This window comes from Peromyscus maniculatus, chromosome 20, assembly GCF_049852395.1.
Source record: "Peromyscus maniculatus bairdii isolate BWxNUB_F1_BW_parent chromosome 20, HU_Pman_BW_mat_3.1, whole genome shotgun sequence".
Classification (NCBI taxonomy): Eukaryota; Metazoa; Chordata; class Mammalia; order Rodentia; family Cricetidae; genus Peromyscus; species Peromyscus maniculatus.
In genome coordinates, this window is record NC_134871.1 from 73,515,375 (window position 1) to 73,531,355 (window position 15,981).

General features: G+C 39.2%; 1 long non-coding RNA gene and 1 pseudogene across 1 annotated transcript in view; one reads left to right on the forward strand and one right to left on the reverse strand.

Annotated features, from left to right (window-relative positions):
- LOC107401796 (uncharacterized) overlaps positions 1-597 on the forward strand; it is a 28,237-nt gene extending 27,640 nt beyond the window's left edge. Inside the window, exon 3 of the long non-coding RNA XR_013046277.1 lies at positions 337-597. This is a non-coding gene — a long non-coding RNA (uncharacterized LOC107401796). The remainder of the gene's footprint in view (positions 1-336) is intronic.
- Positions 598-2,703: 2,106 nt separating this feature from the next.
- LOC102923711 (serine/arginine-rich splicing factor 7 pseudogene) lies at positions 2,704-3,677 on the reverse strand (annotated as a pseudogene).
- Between the last annotated feature and the right edge of the window lie 12,304 nt (positions 3,678-15,981).

Consider the following 15,981-nt stretch of genomic DNA (forward strand, 5'->3'; position numbering starts at 1 on the left):
AGGGACTGTGGGTACCTTCTTAGTCCTTCAGGAAGACTTGCTACTAGATCCAAGCTTTACAATCCTTGGATATTTTTGGTTTACCATGTACTTGGGTCTCAGCAACTAATGGTTATAGAAGTAATAAACTTTTATGGTAGCTTTGGTTTTAAACTTAAAGTGCCCATAAAATTACCATTAAAAAACTAGCACATAATTACTATGTATATTTGTGATATGTTAATTCATACATATAGTGTGTCCTGCTAGGAATTACTTATTGCTATTGATGGCTTACAACTAAGAAAAACAGAACTGAGTTGTCAGCCAGGAATAAAGTCTCTTTTAATCTTGCAGCCCCATCATCCTCAGTGTGGAGTCTCCAATGTGTTTATGTTTCCACCCTGGGGTGAGTAAAGGCCTGGAGAGTACTCGGATTCTTGTTCTCATCATCCTCAAGGTTGGTTTCTCTAGATTCAGGATACTTTTTTCCTATTAGGTACTTTTTTCTAAGCAACAATTCTGTATTTTGGAAAGGAAACAATTGGTTGGCAGAACCTATTCTTTTGCTATGTAATTTATTCACAATCTACATTGAAGACCCATAATAAACATTTCTTGGAGACTAATGAATTGAATAAGATAAAAACAAAAACCAGCCGGGCGGTGGTGGCGCACGCCTTTAATCCTAGCCCTTGGGAGGCAGAGGCAGGTGGATCTTTGTGAGTTCGAGGCCAGCCTGGGCTACAGAGAGAGATCCAGGAAAAGCGCAAAGCTCCACAGAGAAACCCTGTCTCGAAAAACAAAAACAAAAACAAAAACAAAAACAAAAACAAAAACAAAAAAAAAACCAAAAAAAAAAAAAACCACTGAAAAAAACAAAACAAAACAAAACAATGCACTGACAGGAAGAAAAATGAACAGAAGGGAATCTTTAGATGAAAAATAATTCCAAACTGTGGTGTCCAGGGAGTCACACTTGGGTGGCAACACCATAAACAAACAAAGAACAGATTAGGTAAAGGGTAGTGATCACTTGTATTGGGAGGAAAGGAGTTATGATAGATACAAAGTCCTTGGTGGGCTTCAAAAGTGACCATTACAGGTTATGATGTGTCATGGGGCAAATTTGTCTTGTGTGAACACTACCTCTGTCCAAGGAGGCCAGAAGAAGGAGACAAATCCCTTGGAGCTAGACTTAGAGGAGGTTGTGAGCCTTTCAGGTGGGAGCTGAGAAACAATTTTAGATCCTTTGGAAGAGTGTCAAGTGCTCTTAACTGCTCAGCCAATTCTTCAGGTCTACATATGTATATTTGCCTTAAAATAACTATTTAAGGTATCCATTTATTCTTTTTGACTTTTGGTCTCTATTGTTTTACAATAAAATATTAAAACAAGGCTAGCCCTTTCCTAGAAAGCTATGCTGTCCAGATGTTGGCCCAGGTGCATTCTTGTGCACTCCTTTCTAAGCACTAATGGACCCCAGACAGCCCAGTGCCCTTTCCTCACACCATGATTTTGTGTGGTTGCTGCTTTTGCCACAAATAATTCTTCTAGATACAAAGCTGTCCCTGTGCTCAGGTTAGCTGATTCCCTTACAGCATTCATTTTTATAATTCTAATTCATTCAGATATCCATTCTCCTGACTCTGTTGCCATTTCATGGTTGATGTATTTTGAGTTGCTTCCTGCTGATCAAAACTGAAGAGTCTTTCTCGCTTTATTTTATAGAGACTCCATCTTCTTTCAGGGCTTCTGGCTTTGGCACTTTAGACTCTGTTCTTTGGCATTGCTCGTCCTCTTGGCAGTCAGAGTTTTAATCTTCTTAGACTTACCTCAGGTGATACACATCATCTGTATTCTGGCCTTCTCTCAGTCTTTTAGCCATGAAGCAGTTAGAACAGGTGTGAATCCAAGAGAAGGTGGGTGCCAAGCTCCAACTGCTTGCATTAGAAAGGCAGGGAGGGACTAAGCACCAGCTCCACAGCAGTAAGTTCATGGCTCTTTTATTTTTCCTATCCTAAAACTGATAGATAATATTGCATATATGTATTGTGAACAACATTTTGTCTTGAAGTATTTAGACACTGAGGGATGACTAACTCTATTTAACAAGCATCCATCCCCTCAGACATTTGTAGTGAGATCACTTTATATCCACTTCCTTAGGATTTCAAAGATAGGGGCTTTGCTATTTTCAAAGATCTCGTGTCCATGTTGTACCCTAAACCTAACACCTGGTCAGGGTTCTTTGATTACTTACACATACTGGGCCTTGTGTTCTGAATTCCTTTTTAGTGGAAATGGTGTCCTTTTTCATTGGTATAACCCCAGTCAATAAGAGGTGTTCTATTGGCAATTTATTTCCATCAATGTCTCAGGCCATTTCTCCTAGAAGCCTTGTTGGAATTTTTCAATTTCACATTAGAACTCTGTTATGGCTAGTTAGGATCATAAATTAGTAGCTTTTCTCAGACTGTATCAAAAGTTCGAGGACAGCACACCCTTAAGAGAGTTAATGTCCACTGCCCAGGCTGATGAAACCTTTATTTCTATATGCTAAACATCCTATTACATCTATAATAGTCAATTTTTAGACTCCTATCTGCTAAGACACCTATAACCTATTTGGCATTAGCTTATTACAGTTGGTATATGGATTTTATGTACATTATTTATTTTATTTTACAATAAAAGGAGAGATATTTTATATTTTGTTTCTTTTTTCCTAGTTAGAAACATTTTATTTAAATGTACCAAATAAAAACCCACATTTTCAGAACATAAGATGTTAATACATTAAAAAAAACAATATTTAACTGCTGTGAATTATACAGAGCAATAACCCAAATCCATTTGGATTAGATGGTTGATGATCCTTCCCAGGTTACATTTTACAGACATAATAAATCCCTTATAATAATGTAAACAAAATAACTTTCCCCTAAAGGGTGAACTTGAGAACTTCAGTCCATTCTTTCAGGACTTGCACTTCTTCGTGGACTTCCTGATGGGGAACAACTTCTCTCAGGGGATGGAGATCTGGATTTTGATCGGCTGCTTCTTGGTTGTGAAATAGACCTGGATCTTGATCTGGATCTTGAACGGGATCTTGATCCTTTTATGGAACCAGACCTAGATCTTCTGAGTGAAGCTGATCTTGATCTACAAAGAGACATAGACCTTGATCTTCTAGGAGATGCTGATCTTGACCTCCTTCCCCGGCTCCTGCTGTGTGAGCGAGAGTATCGCCTTTCCCAGGATCGGGAATGTGATCTAGATCTTGACCTGCTTCTTCTTCGACGGCTATAGTGATGACAGTCATAAGCATAATGTCCCTTTTCACCACACTCATAGCATCTATCATTAGGATCAAAGGGACGTCGGGCAGATGGTCTATCAAACCGAGATCTCCGAGGCATGCCTGTCGATAATTCAACCCTCACTTGAGAACCACAAATCACCTTCCCATTCAAGCCTCAAACTGCCTCTTCTGCATCTCTAGGATCTTCAAATTCCACAAAGGCAAATCCTGGAGGATTTCTGGCTATCCATACAGTTCTTAAGGGCCCATAGTAACCGAATGCCCTTTCTAATGCTCCTTTGCTAGCACCAGTTCCCAGGTTACCAACATATACCTTGGTTTCTCCTCCATACCGCCTGTAATGTAACATGATGGCCGGTCCGTGTACTTGGCTTTAGCTCGCAGTGGTCACAGCCCGAGTAGCGCGGAAGCGGCCTCGCGAGCTTCCCTTGGAGACACTCCTGGTGGCACTCTATATTTTGTTTCTTAATTATCTGCATGAATTACATGTATAATTACCATTAGAACTGCTCAAAAGTGCAAAGGTGGTAAGTAATTAGATCACTTACATTATTACTACCCTCATGGACCCTAGAGGATATGGTTAGTCCATACAGGGATTTTTTTTTTTTTTTTTTTTTTTTTTTTTTTTTTTTGGTTTTTTTCGAGACAGGGTTTCTCTGTATAGCTTTGCACCTTTCCTGGAACTCACTTGGTAGCCCAGGCTGGCCTCGAACTCACAGAGATCCTCCTGGCTCTGCCTCCCGAATGCTGGGATTAAAGGCGTGTGTCACCACCGCCCGGCACAGGGATGTTTTTATAACATAGACCTAGAAAAAAAACCTCTGCTTTGGGCCTCATATCAGATTATTCTCTAGACTCAAAGGATGAATGTTTTGATTAGTATGCTGTCCTTGTCCCATATTGGAGGATTTCTTGATTAAACAGATCAGTGTGTGTGTGTGTGTGTGTGTGTGTGTGTGTGTGTGTGTGTGTGTAGTGGTAATGGTAGTAGCAGTCATTGTCATCATTGTCAGAACTACTATTCTATCATGAATATTTATGTGTGTTACAGGGAATTCATGGAGAAAATCTAACAGAAAAATCTAAATAAACCAAGAAATGGCAACAGAGTCATGAGGATGGATATGTGAATGAATTAGAATTATAAAAATGAAGAGTATGCTGTAAAGGAATCAGCCAACCTGGGCACAGGGCCAGCTTTTATTCTTTTGTAGTATAATAGCCTAATAAAATGCAACTTATAGAGAAAGGGTTTTATTTTAGTTTATGATTCCAGGTTATATTCTATCATCCTGGGGAAATCAAGGCAGGAACTTAAAAGAGCTGGTCACATCACATTCACAGTCAAGAGCAGACAGAAAAGAAGGTGTAGAAGTTTTCTTACCTGCTAGCTTGTGCTAACTGGGTTTTTCCACTCTTAAATAGATGCAGGCCCCCTGCCTAGGCAATGAGGCCACCCACAATGGGTTGGGCCTTCTTTACCATCAAATTAGCTTAATTAAGACAGTATTGCACAGACATGCCCACAGTCCAACTCAAGGTAGACCCTTATTTAGACTGTTTTTCTAGGTGCTTCTAGGCTTTGTAAACTTGACGACTAAAGCTAACTATCACAATATGATTTCAAATACATTAGATGATTGACAGGGCCACTAAAGAGTGCTCTTATCTCCTTTGGTTAAATAGCTTGTCAAACATTGGCAGGCTTGAAAGTCATTGGGGATAGACATCTTTCTTATAATCAGGGGTCTATATAACTATAGTTCCAATTACTGATTTACTAATTGGGAAAATTATTTGTATTTTCGCCCAAAGAATCATAAGATTATTATCTATTTAAAGTCTTCTTGGGAAAGAGGCTTCCCCATGTTAACCCTATGGCCTTATTACTCACCAGGTGAGAAAAATCTGTTTTAGGAAAGCCATCTGTTCTAAGATGTTAAGAAATCATATAAAACCCACCCACACCCCAAAATGTAGATTGGCACAATGGTCCTTTTGGCTATTTTCCACTGTTACCTGCAAGCATGCTTTCTACTAATGTGTAGCAAACCTTCCCTTTCTTCTGAGCTATGGTCTGTATTTATTGTCTGAAGACATTCTGGCTGCCTTTTCTTGTCTTTTAAATTTTTAATTTATTCTTCTCCCATACAATACCCCTACCACAGATACCCCTCCTTCTACTCCTCCAAGCTGTGCTATCCCCCACACTTCCCCTCTCTCTCAGATCCACTCCTCTGTTTCCCTTCAGAAAAGAGCAGGCCTCACAAGGGTATCAACCCAACATTGCTCATATCAAGGTTGTGCAAGGCAACCCAGTAGGAGGGAGAGGGTCGCAAGAGCAGGCAAAAGAGCCAGAGACACCTCCACTCCCCCTGTTAAGAGTCCCACAAAAACACCAAACTAACAACCATAACATACATGCAGAGGACCTAGTGCAGACTTATGCAGGTTCTGTGATTGTCTGGCTGTCTTTTCAAGACTGAACCTAGGGTCATGTGTGATATTTGGTCATTGTATTGCTTCAGTTGCTTTCAAACTAGAGAAGTTCACTGTTTCCTTTCCAAGATCAAGGAAAGACACTCACTGTACATAATCTATTCATTCACCTTTCCTTCCTCCTCACCTGTCTTTTTTTGCTTCTTTCTTTCTGGCAGGCTCTCACTGTACATCTCAGGCTTACCCCAAGATCTTCCTATCTCTATCCCCTAAGTGCTGGGAATACAAGTGAGCAACACCAGGCTTCACTTTAATACTTTTCAGCTAAGAAACTAAAGGAAAAATGTGTTTGGAATAAGGTGGTAGGGCAACTGAAGTAGAAATAAAAGCAGGAGGAAGCTATGTAGAAATGAGACTTGCTTTTACCTAAGAAACTCTGGAGAGGGCTGAGCCAGGATTCAATAAACCTAAGGGACACTGACCAAGTGGATAATCATAAAGGCAAATAAGTAAATGGCCAACTCTAGAACTGGTAGTCTCTGTTCCCATGAAAAGAGTTTGCTTTGGCGCGAACACACAAAAGGGAGAGGAAATGGATCTGTGGGGGATTTTGGGCTCCCACAGGTGGTCACAACAGAAAAAAAGAATGTAAAGGGACACAAGCTTGCCTATCAGCTCTATTTCAACAAATCCACACAACCTAATGTAAAGCCATTCTCTCATCATGCTTACATTTTTCTCTCCATTAGGAATTAGGTCTTCTGGCAAAGAGAAAGAGTGTATCATGGAATAGAATCACAGAAAGTTGTAGAAGCCTATGCTGGCTATATCTGTGGTATTGGAAAGAACTAAGAAAAAAGCGCCCTAAGGTACCTTATTTAGAAATATGCTAACAGATATTTGAGGGAAAAAAGAACCAAGAAGAATAAATAGGGCAACTCATTCACAATGAAAACATTCATTTTATACAAAGTTGTTATGACTTAGAAATTACTTATTGGAGGCTAAATCCTATTGCTTGACAGATTTCTAAAAAGAAGAGCCAATCACTAAATACAAAAGATTTAATTATTTCTTTTTACTTACTCAGCCATGTATTTCTTTTATTTGTAGTTTGTGTTCAACACTAATAATTTCCATAACATGAGAAGTTAGTATGAATCAAAGCATAAGTACACAAACATCCAATCAAGTACAGGTACAATGCAAGGGAGTATTGCCTCTCACACACCACAGTAGCTTCATATCTGTGGGATCTAAGTATTCCTGTGTAGGTTTCTAAAGATGGAGAAAATGACTTCGCTTATCAATTCTATTGTGGATATGTTACATACCATAACACATATGCATCTGTTGTGTGTGGACATGCCAAGAAAAGATTTTTTTCAACCAGTGTCTATGTTTTAAAAGATTTCTGTATATCAAGAAAGTTAGAAAAAGAATTACTGGAATCAAGCCAATTTTCAGGCTACAGACCAATATCAAATTATCTAAAAATAAGCACTGATAATTCATATTGTTCCAATATGGCTATTATGATCCACTGTGCTGCCATTCATGTAAAAACATGTACTGAAAGAGTAGAAAAGACTTTCTGAATTTCATGTGAAGTAGCTTCTCATTTTCAAGTCCCACATGCTTGATTGACAGTTGGCTCATTTGCTTATTTGCCTTTTGAATGTCAAGATTCGTATTTTTACTTTCATTGAAGAACATTTTAAAGTATGAAAATACTCCATATATATATGCACACACATAAGAAGAAGCATTTTGAAATAAGCTGAGGTCAATGTAATTCTACTCTCTCAAACTGGTTTGTGAAGTAAGACTTATTCATGATGGCTGGAAATTGGATAATGGATGATTGGTTTCCAATTCATCATTTCCTGGTGCATGTCAATTACTATATAAATGTCAAGTATGATGTCAAAATAAAGTCTCAAAGGGAGTGAAGTAAGAATGTTCAATTCCAAAGGGAACAGAGATCGCTTAATTTTAACAGTGTGAAACTTTAGAGGTTATCACACCATGTTTGTAATGGTTAAACAATACACTGAACATTTGTAGTAACACCAGTTAATTCCTTCCAATGTATACATGAATAGAATCATGGGAGAATTTTTTAACATTGCCTGTCTTATAGCTTTACAGGTTGAATGAACCAAGTGAAAACTGTATCTCCATTCCACATCCCATCCTTAACTCTAGAGAAAGCCTATGCCTGATTTCAAGATAGAGTCTTAACTGTCCACATTTCTTCAGGCATGTTTACAGAAATCATGTAAATTTCAGGTGTTATTCCTCTTCATCTGGAACATAAAACTCAGGCAGATTTAATATTGCAATAATCATCTTTCAAACCCTTCACATGTCCTTCAAACCAATCAAATTTGAAATTCTCAGTGTTTTCTGTTTAAATACAACAAGGTGTAGTAATAGCAGATTTGATGTGAACTTGCTTCTTCCTGGCAACAGTAGACTTGTAGTTGCCATTTGGGGTGTATCTAGAAGATGTGGAAGTAGAGATGTTTCCTTTCTTCAGTCTCTAATAGTAGACATATAGAAGACAAAGTGAGACCAAAATGAATCAGGCTATTGACTGTAGGGATTTGCCGCTGCCATGGTGGTAGCATTAGTTGATTATGTTCAGCAGAGGTATCCTGAAAAGAGTCCTTTGAAGGTGGCAAAACATGGTTATTTGGAATAAATCTGTGTGGCTAGGATAACTGCCAGAAGGAGCAATCCCAGGCTCATCTTCTGCACATTACTCTGCCCATGTCTGTTTCATAGGTGTCTTAGTTAGGATTTCTATTGCTGTGAAGAGACACCATGACCATGGCAACTCTTACAAAAAACTCCCAACAGTTAATTGTGGTAGCTTACAGTTCAGAGGTTTAGTTCATTATCATCATGGTGGGACATGGTGGCATGTGGGCAGACATGGTGCTGGAAAAGTAGCTGCAAGTCCTACATCTTGATCCACAGGCAACAGGAAATGAACTCAACTAGGCATAGCTTGAACATAGAAAACTTTAAAGCCCCCAGTGATACACTTCCTCCAACAAGATTGCACCTATTTCAACAAGGCCACACCTTCTAATAGTGCCACTCCCTATGAGTTTATGTGGGCCAATTACATTCAAACTACCATGTGGTGATATTGTGTTCCCCAAAATATTGTGTACCTTAATAAACTTATCTGGGGTCAGAGAACAGAAAAGCCACTAGTTAGGCAGTGATAGCACACACCTTTAATCCTAGCATTCCAGAGATAGAAATCCCTCTGGATCTCTGTGACTTCAAGGCCACATTGGAAAAAGCCAAGCATGGTGACACACGCCTTTAATCCCAGAAAGCCAGCCTTTAATCCCAGAGAGTGGTGGTAGAAAGCAGAAAGATATATAAGGCGTGAGGACCAGAAACTAGCAGCATTTGGCTGGTTAAGCATTTGGCTGGTTAAGCATTCAGGCTTCTAGCAGCAGTTCAGCTGAGAGCCATTGGGATGAGGACACAGAAGCTTCCAGTCTGAGGAAACAGAACCAGCTGAGGAATTGGCAAGGTGAGATAGCTGTGGCTTGTTCTGTCTCTCTGATCTACCAGCATGGACCCCAATAACTGGCCTCGGGTTTGATTTTATTAATAAGAACTTTTAAGATTCCTGCTACACTACCACATTCCACTCTATGGCTCCCATATGCTTGTAACCATATCATAATGCAAAATGCATTCAGTCCAACTTCAAAAGTCCCCATAGTCTATAATAGGCTCAACAATGTTCTAAAGTCCAAAGTTCAAAGTCTCTTCTGAGATTCATGCAACTCTTAACTATAATCCCCTACAAAATAAAAATCCAAAAACAGATCAGGTACTTCCAACATATAATAGCACAGGATATACATCACTGTTCCAAAAATGTAGGGAAGGGAGCGCAGTGAGGAAATATTGGACTAAAGCAAGACTGAATACCAGCTGGGCAACTCCCAAACTTTGCACCTCCGTGTCTGATGTCAAACACTGTTCAGATCTCCAACTCCTTTCAGCTTTGTTGACTTCAATATACTTCTTTCTCTTGGGCTGTTTCCACTCCCTGTTAGCAGCTTTCCTCAGCAGATATTCCACAACTCTGGCATCTCTAACATCTTGGGGTCTCCAAGGCAATCCAGGCTCTTCTTTCCCAGCTTCACACAATGGTCTCTCTAGGCCTCCATTCAGAGATACCCCTAGCACTAGCCTGGCACCATGGCACCAGGTCACATGCCTGGCACCAGCAGCTTTCTTAGTTGTGGAGAAATATTCCATAATCCCTTTCTTCTGTCCTTGACTCTAAAGTCAGAATCATGTGGCCAAGGCTGGAACATGGCCTTCTCTTGTTCAATTGCATCTTCACCAGCTTTCTGTTTTTGATATTTTCCTTCACTGCATAAGCATGGTTGTCCTGAAACTGGATCTGTAAACCAGGCTGGCCTTGCACAAGCTTTCTCTTTTCAGTGGTTTCCTTCACTTCCTAATCTTGGCTGTTTTAAAACTTTCTCTGTAGACCAGGCTGGTTTCAAACTTAGAGATCCACCAGCCTCTGCCTTCCAAATGCTGGGATTAAAGACATGCACCACCACTCCCAGCTCTAACCTTTTCTTTAATTCCCTTTCACAAATTGGAAACTTATCTGGATGGGATCTTACCCTGAGGTCACCACTCCCTTTATTCCATTTCTTAATCTGTTTGTCTCCTTGAATACAGAATTTAGTTCCATTCCACTTCTTGGTGCTCTTTTTCTACTCTAATTGTACATTTTTTATTTTTCCTTGTTCAGCTTGCTCCTTTTCATTATAAATCTTTGTAAGCATGAACACTAGTAACCACATGACAGAGTCTATACTAGGCTATTTTAAGATTTCCTCTGCAAAGGGAATTAATCCAAATCTCTTCACTTTAGCCTCAGTCTGACTCTCTGAACAAGGGCAAAAGTAGACACATTCTTTACCAAAATATAATAAGAACAATCTTTAGGTCACATATTAATATTCTTCTCCTCTGAAACCTCTGGAGCTAGGTACCCACAGTTCATCAAATCACACTAAGCACCCCTGTCTTCCATGCTTTACAAATATGGCCCATTAAGTAGCACTTAAAGCAGTTAACTGCTTTTCTAATCCACAGTTCCAAGATCCACATTCCTTCAAACAAAAGCATGGTCGGACTATCACAGACAATATCCCAGGCCCTGATACCAACTTCTGTCTTAGTTAGGGTTTCTATTGCTAAGAAGAGACACCATGACCATGGTGTGATCGATATATTGTGGACCCCAATAAACTTATCTGAGGGTCAGAGAACAGAGCAGCCACTATATTAAACACAGAGGTTAGGCAGTGGTAGCACATGCCTTTAATCCTAGCATTCTGGAGGCAGAGATCCATCCGGATCTCTGTGAGTTCAAGGCCACATTGGAAATAGCCAGGCATGGTGACACACACCTTTAATCCCAACACTTGAAATCTCATGTCTTGCTTGGGAAAGACACATGCCTTTAATCCCAGGAAGTGATGTGAGGAAGCAGAAAGGTATATAAGGCCTGAGGACCAGGAACTAGAGGCTTTTAAGCTTTTAGGCTTTTAGCAGCAGTTCAGCTGAGATCCATTTGGATGAGGACTCAGAGGCTTCCAGTTTGAGGAAACAGAATTGGCTGAGAAGTTACTTGGTGAGGTGAGGTTAGCTGTGTCTTGTTCTGTCTCTTTGATCTTTCAGAATTTACCCTAATAGCTGGCACTGAGGTTTAAAAAAATTTTTTTTTATTAATAAGGCCGTTTAGAAATTCATATTACACCATGGCAACTCTTATATAGGAAAACATTTAATTGGTGTAATTTACAGTTTCAGAGGTTTAGTCCATTTTCATTTTGGCAGGACATGGTGGCATGCATGCAGACATGATTCTGGAGAATGAGCTGAAACATGTCTTGATCCACAGACAACAGAAAATGAACTGAACTAGATATAGCTTGAGCATAGGAGATCTCAAAGCCTGCCCCTACAGTAACACACTTCCTCCTACAAGGCCACACATATTTCAACAAAGCTACACCTCTTAATAGTACCCTTCCCTATGAGTTTATGGGAACCAATTACATTCAAACTACCACAATAGGCTTGAGTAAAGACTCTGGATGCTTAGTGCACGTATGGACATAGGCAAAGTGGAAGATTTAATTATCTTAAAGTATGATCATAAAGAGAGATTCTGCTAGAAGGGCTGATTAACTGAAAATATATGGTTAAAGAATGAGTTGCTTATTTCAAAGTTTTTTTTATTTATTTATTTTTTTTTCGAGACAGGGTTTCTCTGTGTAGCTTTGTGCCTTTCCTGGGACTCACTTGGTAGTCCAGGCTGGCCTCGAACTCACAGAGATCCACCTGGCTCTGCCTCCCGAGTGCTGGGATTAAAGGCGTGCGCCACCACCGCCCGGCTTAAATTTTTTTTAAAGATAAAAGTGAGTAGACATTATGGGACTAAAGCTAAGATTTGGAGCCTTGATCTAGCAAGAAAATGCTTGTCTAAGAATTATAGGATTGAAGAAAACAGAGGGGGAGAAGAAGTAATGTTAGCAGAAGTTTCCTCAATGGCAATGTATATACACATGTGGGGTCTAAAATGCCCAGTGAGAGCTAGGTAATGATTCCAAAAGAAGACCCACACCTAAGCTTATCTGGAAGGAATTCTGAATTTCAAGGAGAATATTGTTAAACTCTAGATAAAAATCTCTCACAAAGAAGGCAAATTAGGTTAGCATTGCTGCGGGCCGCAGGAATATATCATAAGAACTCAGCTGGTTATGGCAAAGTCACTACCTGGAGGAATCAGGGAATTCCTCCAGAGGAAGCCAAATCCCAAGGAGTTTTTGGTGTTACTTGGCTTGTTATATATCAGCTGTATTCTGTTATGAAAATCATGTGTGCCTTCATAGTTTTTCCAATTGACTTTCCCCTAAGAAGGACTAAGAGTGTAGACTGATCACTCTCTGGACATACACATTCCAGGTATTTGGAGAACAGCCTCAGGAAAGGCTTTCTCTGGAATCAGATTATCTCCCTTGGCCACTTTCAAGGACTACAGGAAACACCACCCAGGTGGGTGCCCATTGTTAGTCCCAGGTGGACTAACAATGATAACAGCCCACATGCAAGTCTCCTGACTTACGATAAATTCCACAAGGAGACGCCGCCTAGGAGAGGTGGACGTTAAGTAATAGCTTTACACAATTTACCTTGGACCCTCCCTTTTATATACCAGGACTTCCAGGGCACACGAGAGAGAAGAGAAAAGGGAATGGAAGAACTAGATGGGTAAGTGTGCCCAGATTGTAACCCCCAGAGAGACCACCAAGGACGAGCATACCAGAATGCAAAAGCAAGGTTTATCTGTTGATGTAACCAACCATCTTATTAAATAAGAAACACAGAACCAATGTAAAAGAGAAACCTGAGAGGTCAGAGCTCAGAGCTAAAATCTTACCCTTCCTCCTGCGAGCTCCTAGCTTCCCAAAAGAGAGCTATTTCCTGTGTGTAAGTCATTTCATAGTCTTTTGTTCTGCCTTCTCATTGGTTGCAAACCCAAACACATGACTGCCTCGTCACTGTCTGTATGTACAGCCTTCTAGGTCTTAAAGGCATATGTCTCCAATGCTGGCTGTATCCCTGAACACACAGAGATCTATGGGATTAAAGGTGTGCGCCACCACTGCCACGCTCTGTCTATGGCTCTAATAGCTCTGACACCGCCCCCCCCCGGCAACTTTATTTATTAACATACAATCAAAATCACATTTCAGTACAATTAGAATACCACCACATTTCCCCTTTTCTATTTTAATAAAAAGAAAAAAAGCTAAAGGTTATAACTAACATAAGAAAAACTATATACAAAAGTACAATAACTATATACAATATATACAAATAATAAATACCTAAACAATGTCTAGTCCATTTGTATTTGACAAATCAGAGACAATAATTCCATTATCTATCCTATTTTGGTAAATCCAAAATGTATCTAACTCACTTTCTATCCTAATTAATCTTCAACTATAACTAACTAATCTTCAACTATAACTAACTAATCTTCAATTCCCTCAGAGACCCAAGAAGGAAATAATATTAGCTAACAAAAATAAAAACAGGAAGTGCATGCAAGCAACTTCCAAAAAAATTGTGAGTTGACAGAAACAGCCAGCTGCCTGGACAGTCACCTGAGGTTTCTCCACAGTGTTGGGGCATCATCTTCAGCCTATAGGCTTAGCATATCTGACAGACTCATTTGTGAAGTAGGATGTACACAAGGTCAACAGTTCAACCTCACATTGGGTGAGAGCAGTCCATGTACCAGAAACACCTGAATTCCACTAGTGTCATGTCATGATTCAGGATTTTAAATTCTGGAAATTGTTGACGGTTTTTGAATTCAGCTATTCATTCTTCTTGGCTGTGTATATATGACTTCATCTCAGCATCCCCTTCTTCTCCACATCCCTCTATTAAATGCCAGTCTACTATTGAGAGGCGTGAGCTTTCAGCTGCTGTTCCATTGCACAATAGAAGCCATCGGCCCTCTGCCTGTTAAGCTGCCTTCGAAGAAAAGGGCACTGTACCTTTTCCGGATTGCAAAGGCCACTTCAGGGATGGGGCCATATTGTCCTGGCCTCAGAAGATGCCTTTTGATAAAGCCATAACCACACTTGTTTTGGCAAGAATCATAGTCCTTTGTTTCATGTTCTGTCTGTCCATTTTGTCCTGTTGATTCGAGGATACTTTGTTGTCCAGTGGCTAACTGTTGCCACAATGAAAGTTGACTCCATATGCAGTTTCTTCAATGCCCATATTTTCTCTGAAGTAGATTGGTACTGCCAGGAGCCGACATGTCTCAAAAAAGAAAAATTTTCTAAGTTATTAAAACATTTTAAATGCCATATTCTGTAGATCTCTGAAGGGTTTGAAGATGACCTGTCTAAAACATCTCTGCTCAATTTATAAAACATATCAAATATGACTACAAGTTTTATTGTAATGTCTAACTACTAACTTTCATTTCTTTATATCCTAATAGTTGGTAATAATAACATTCAAGGATCAGAAAATTGCATTACATTGTTAAATGAATGGTATGAATACAATTAGAAATATACATATAGCATTTTCCAACAATATCGGTTTCAAATTTGTATATAATATAAAACAATCCAATCCAATGTAAAGTATTTAAAACTAGTAATTGTCTTTTTCTTCTCTTCTCTTCTCTTTCTTTCTTTCTTTCTTTCTTTCTTTCTTTCTTTCTTTCTTTCTTTCTTTCTTTTTTTTTTAAACAAGAACCTTAAATCTAATCTCCTTTGCTTAGCCTTTTTCCTAACCCTTGACAACAACTTGTAACCAACCCCCCTAAACAATGAAAATTATCCCAGACCCAAAACCCATTAAAAAGACCAAAAAAACCACCCGCCCCACACCACCTCTTTGGGAATGTGGGCGTCATATTCTTAAAATTGCTTCCTGCTGGGTATGGGTGAAGTTTTCTTTATCCTGAAAGAAAAATTTTAGGTTAATTGTCAAATTCTAGGAAAGGTAACTATATCCTTCATTATCCAGTCTGTGTATAATGCCAAAGTTCAGGGTTTATCTCAAGTCCTTATTCAAGTAGTTTTTGAGACTGGATCAACTCAGCTAGTCATCTCAAAATTGCTCTGAGCACCTTGTAGTTCAAAGTTGATCTGTAGATGATGTTTGTCAGCTTAGTGATATTATTATTGTCCACGTGGAATTGTTGTTGTGGGGCCCCATCTTCTTTCTGGAGACTTCAGTTGATGTTAGGCCTGGCTGTGATTTCCTGCAGAAAACTGATAAGAGACTCGAACACAAAGACATATATATGCAGCTAATTGAAGCCTTTTTTCCCCCAGAATTAGTTAGTACTCTATATGACCATTCATATCTTAACAAAGTTTAAAATGTATATATATCTATATATCTACATATGTTAATCTTGTAAATTTTGATATAAAATTCATACTTTAAGAAAAGTTTAAAGAATCAGAATAGAATCAAAGAGTTGAGATTAGTAATAGAATAGTCCCTTAATTAATTTGGCTTTTGTCCTGTCCCATAGCAGAAGATGGCTCTTTTATTCTGGCATGATACAGGGAGTTTGCATTTTCCTTTTAACAACATGCTTGAGTTTAAAGAAGGAAAGA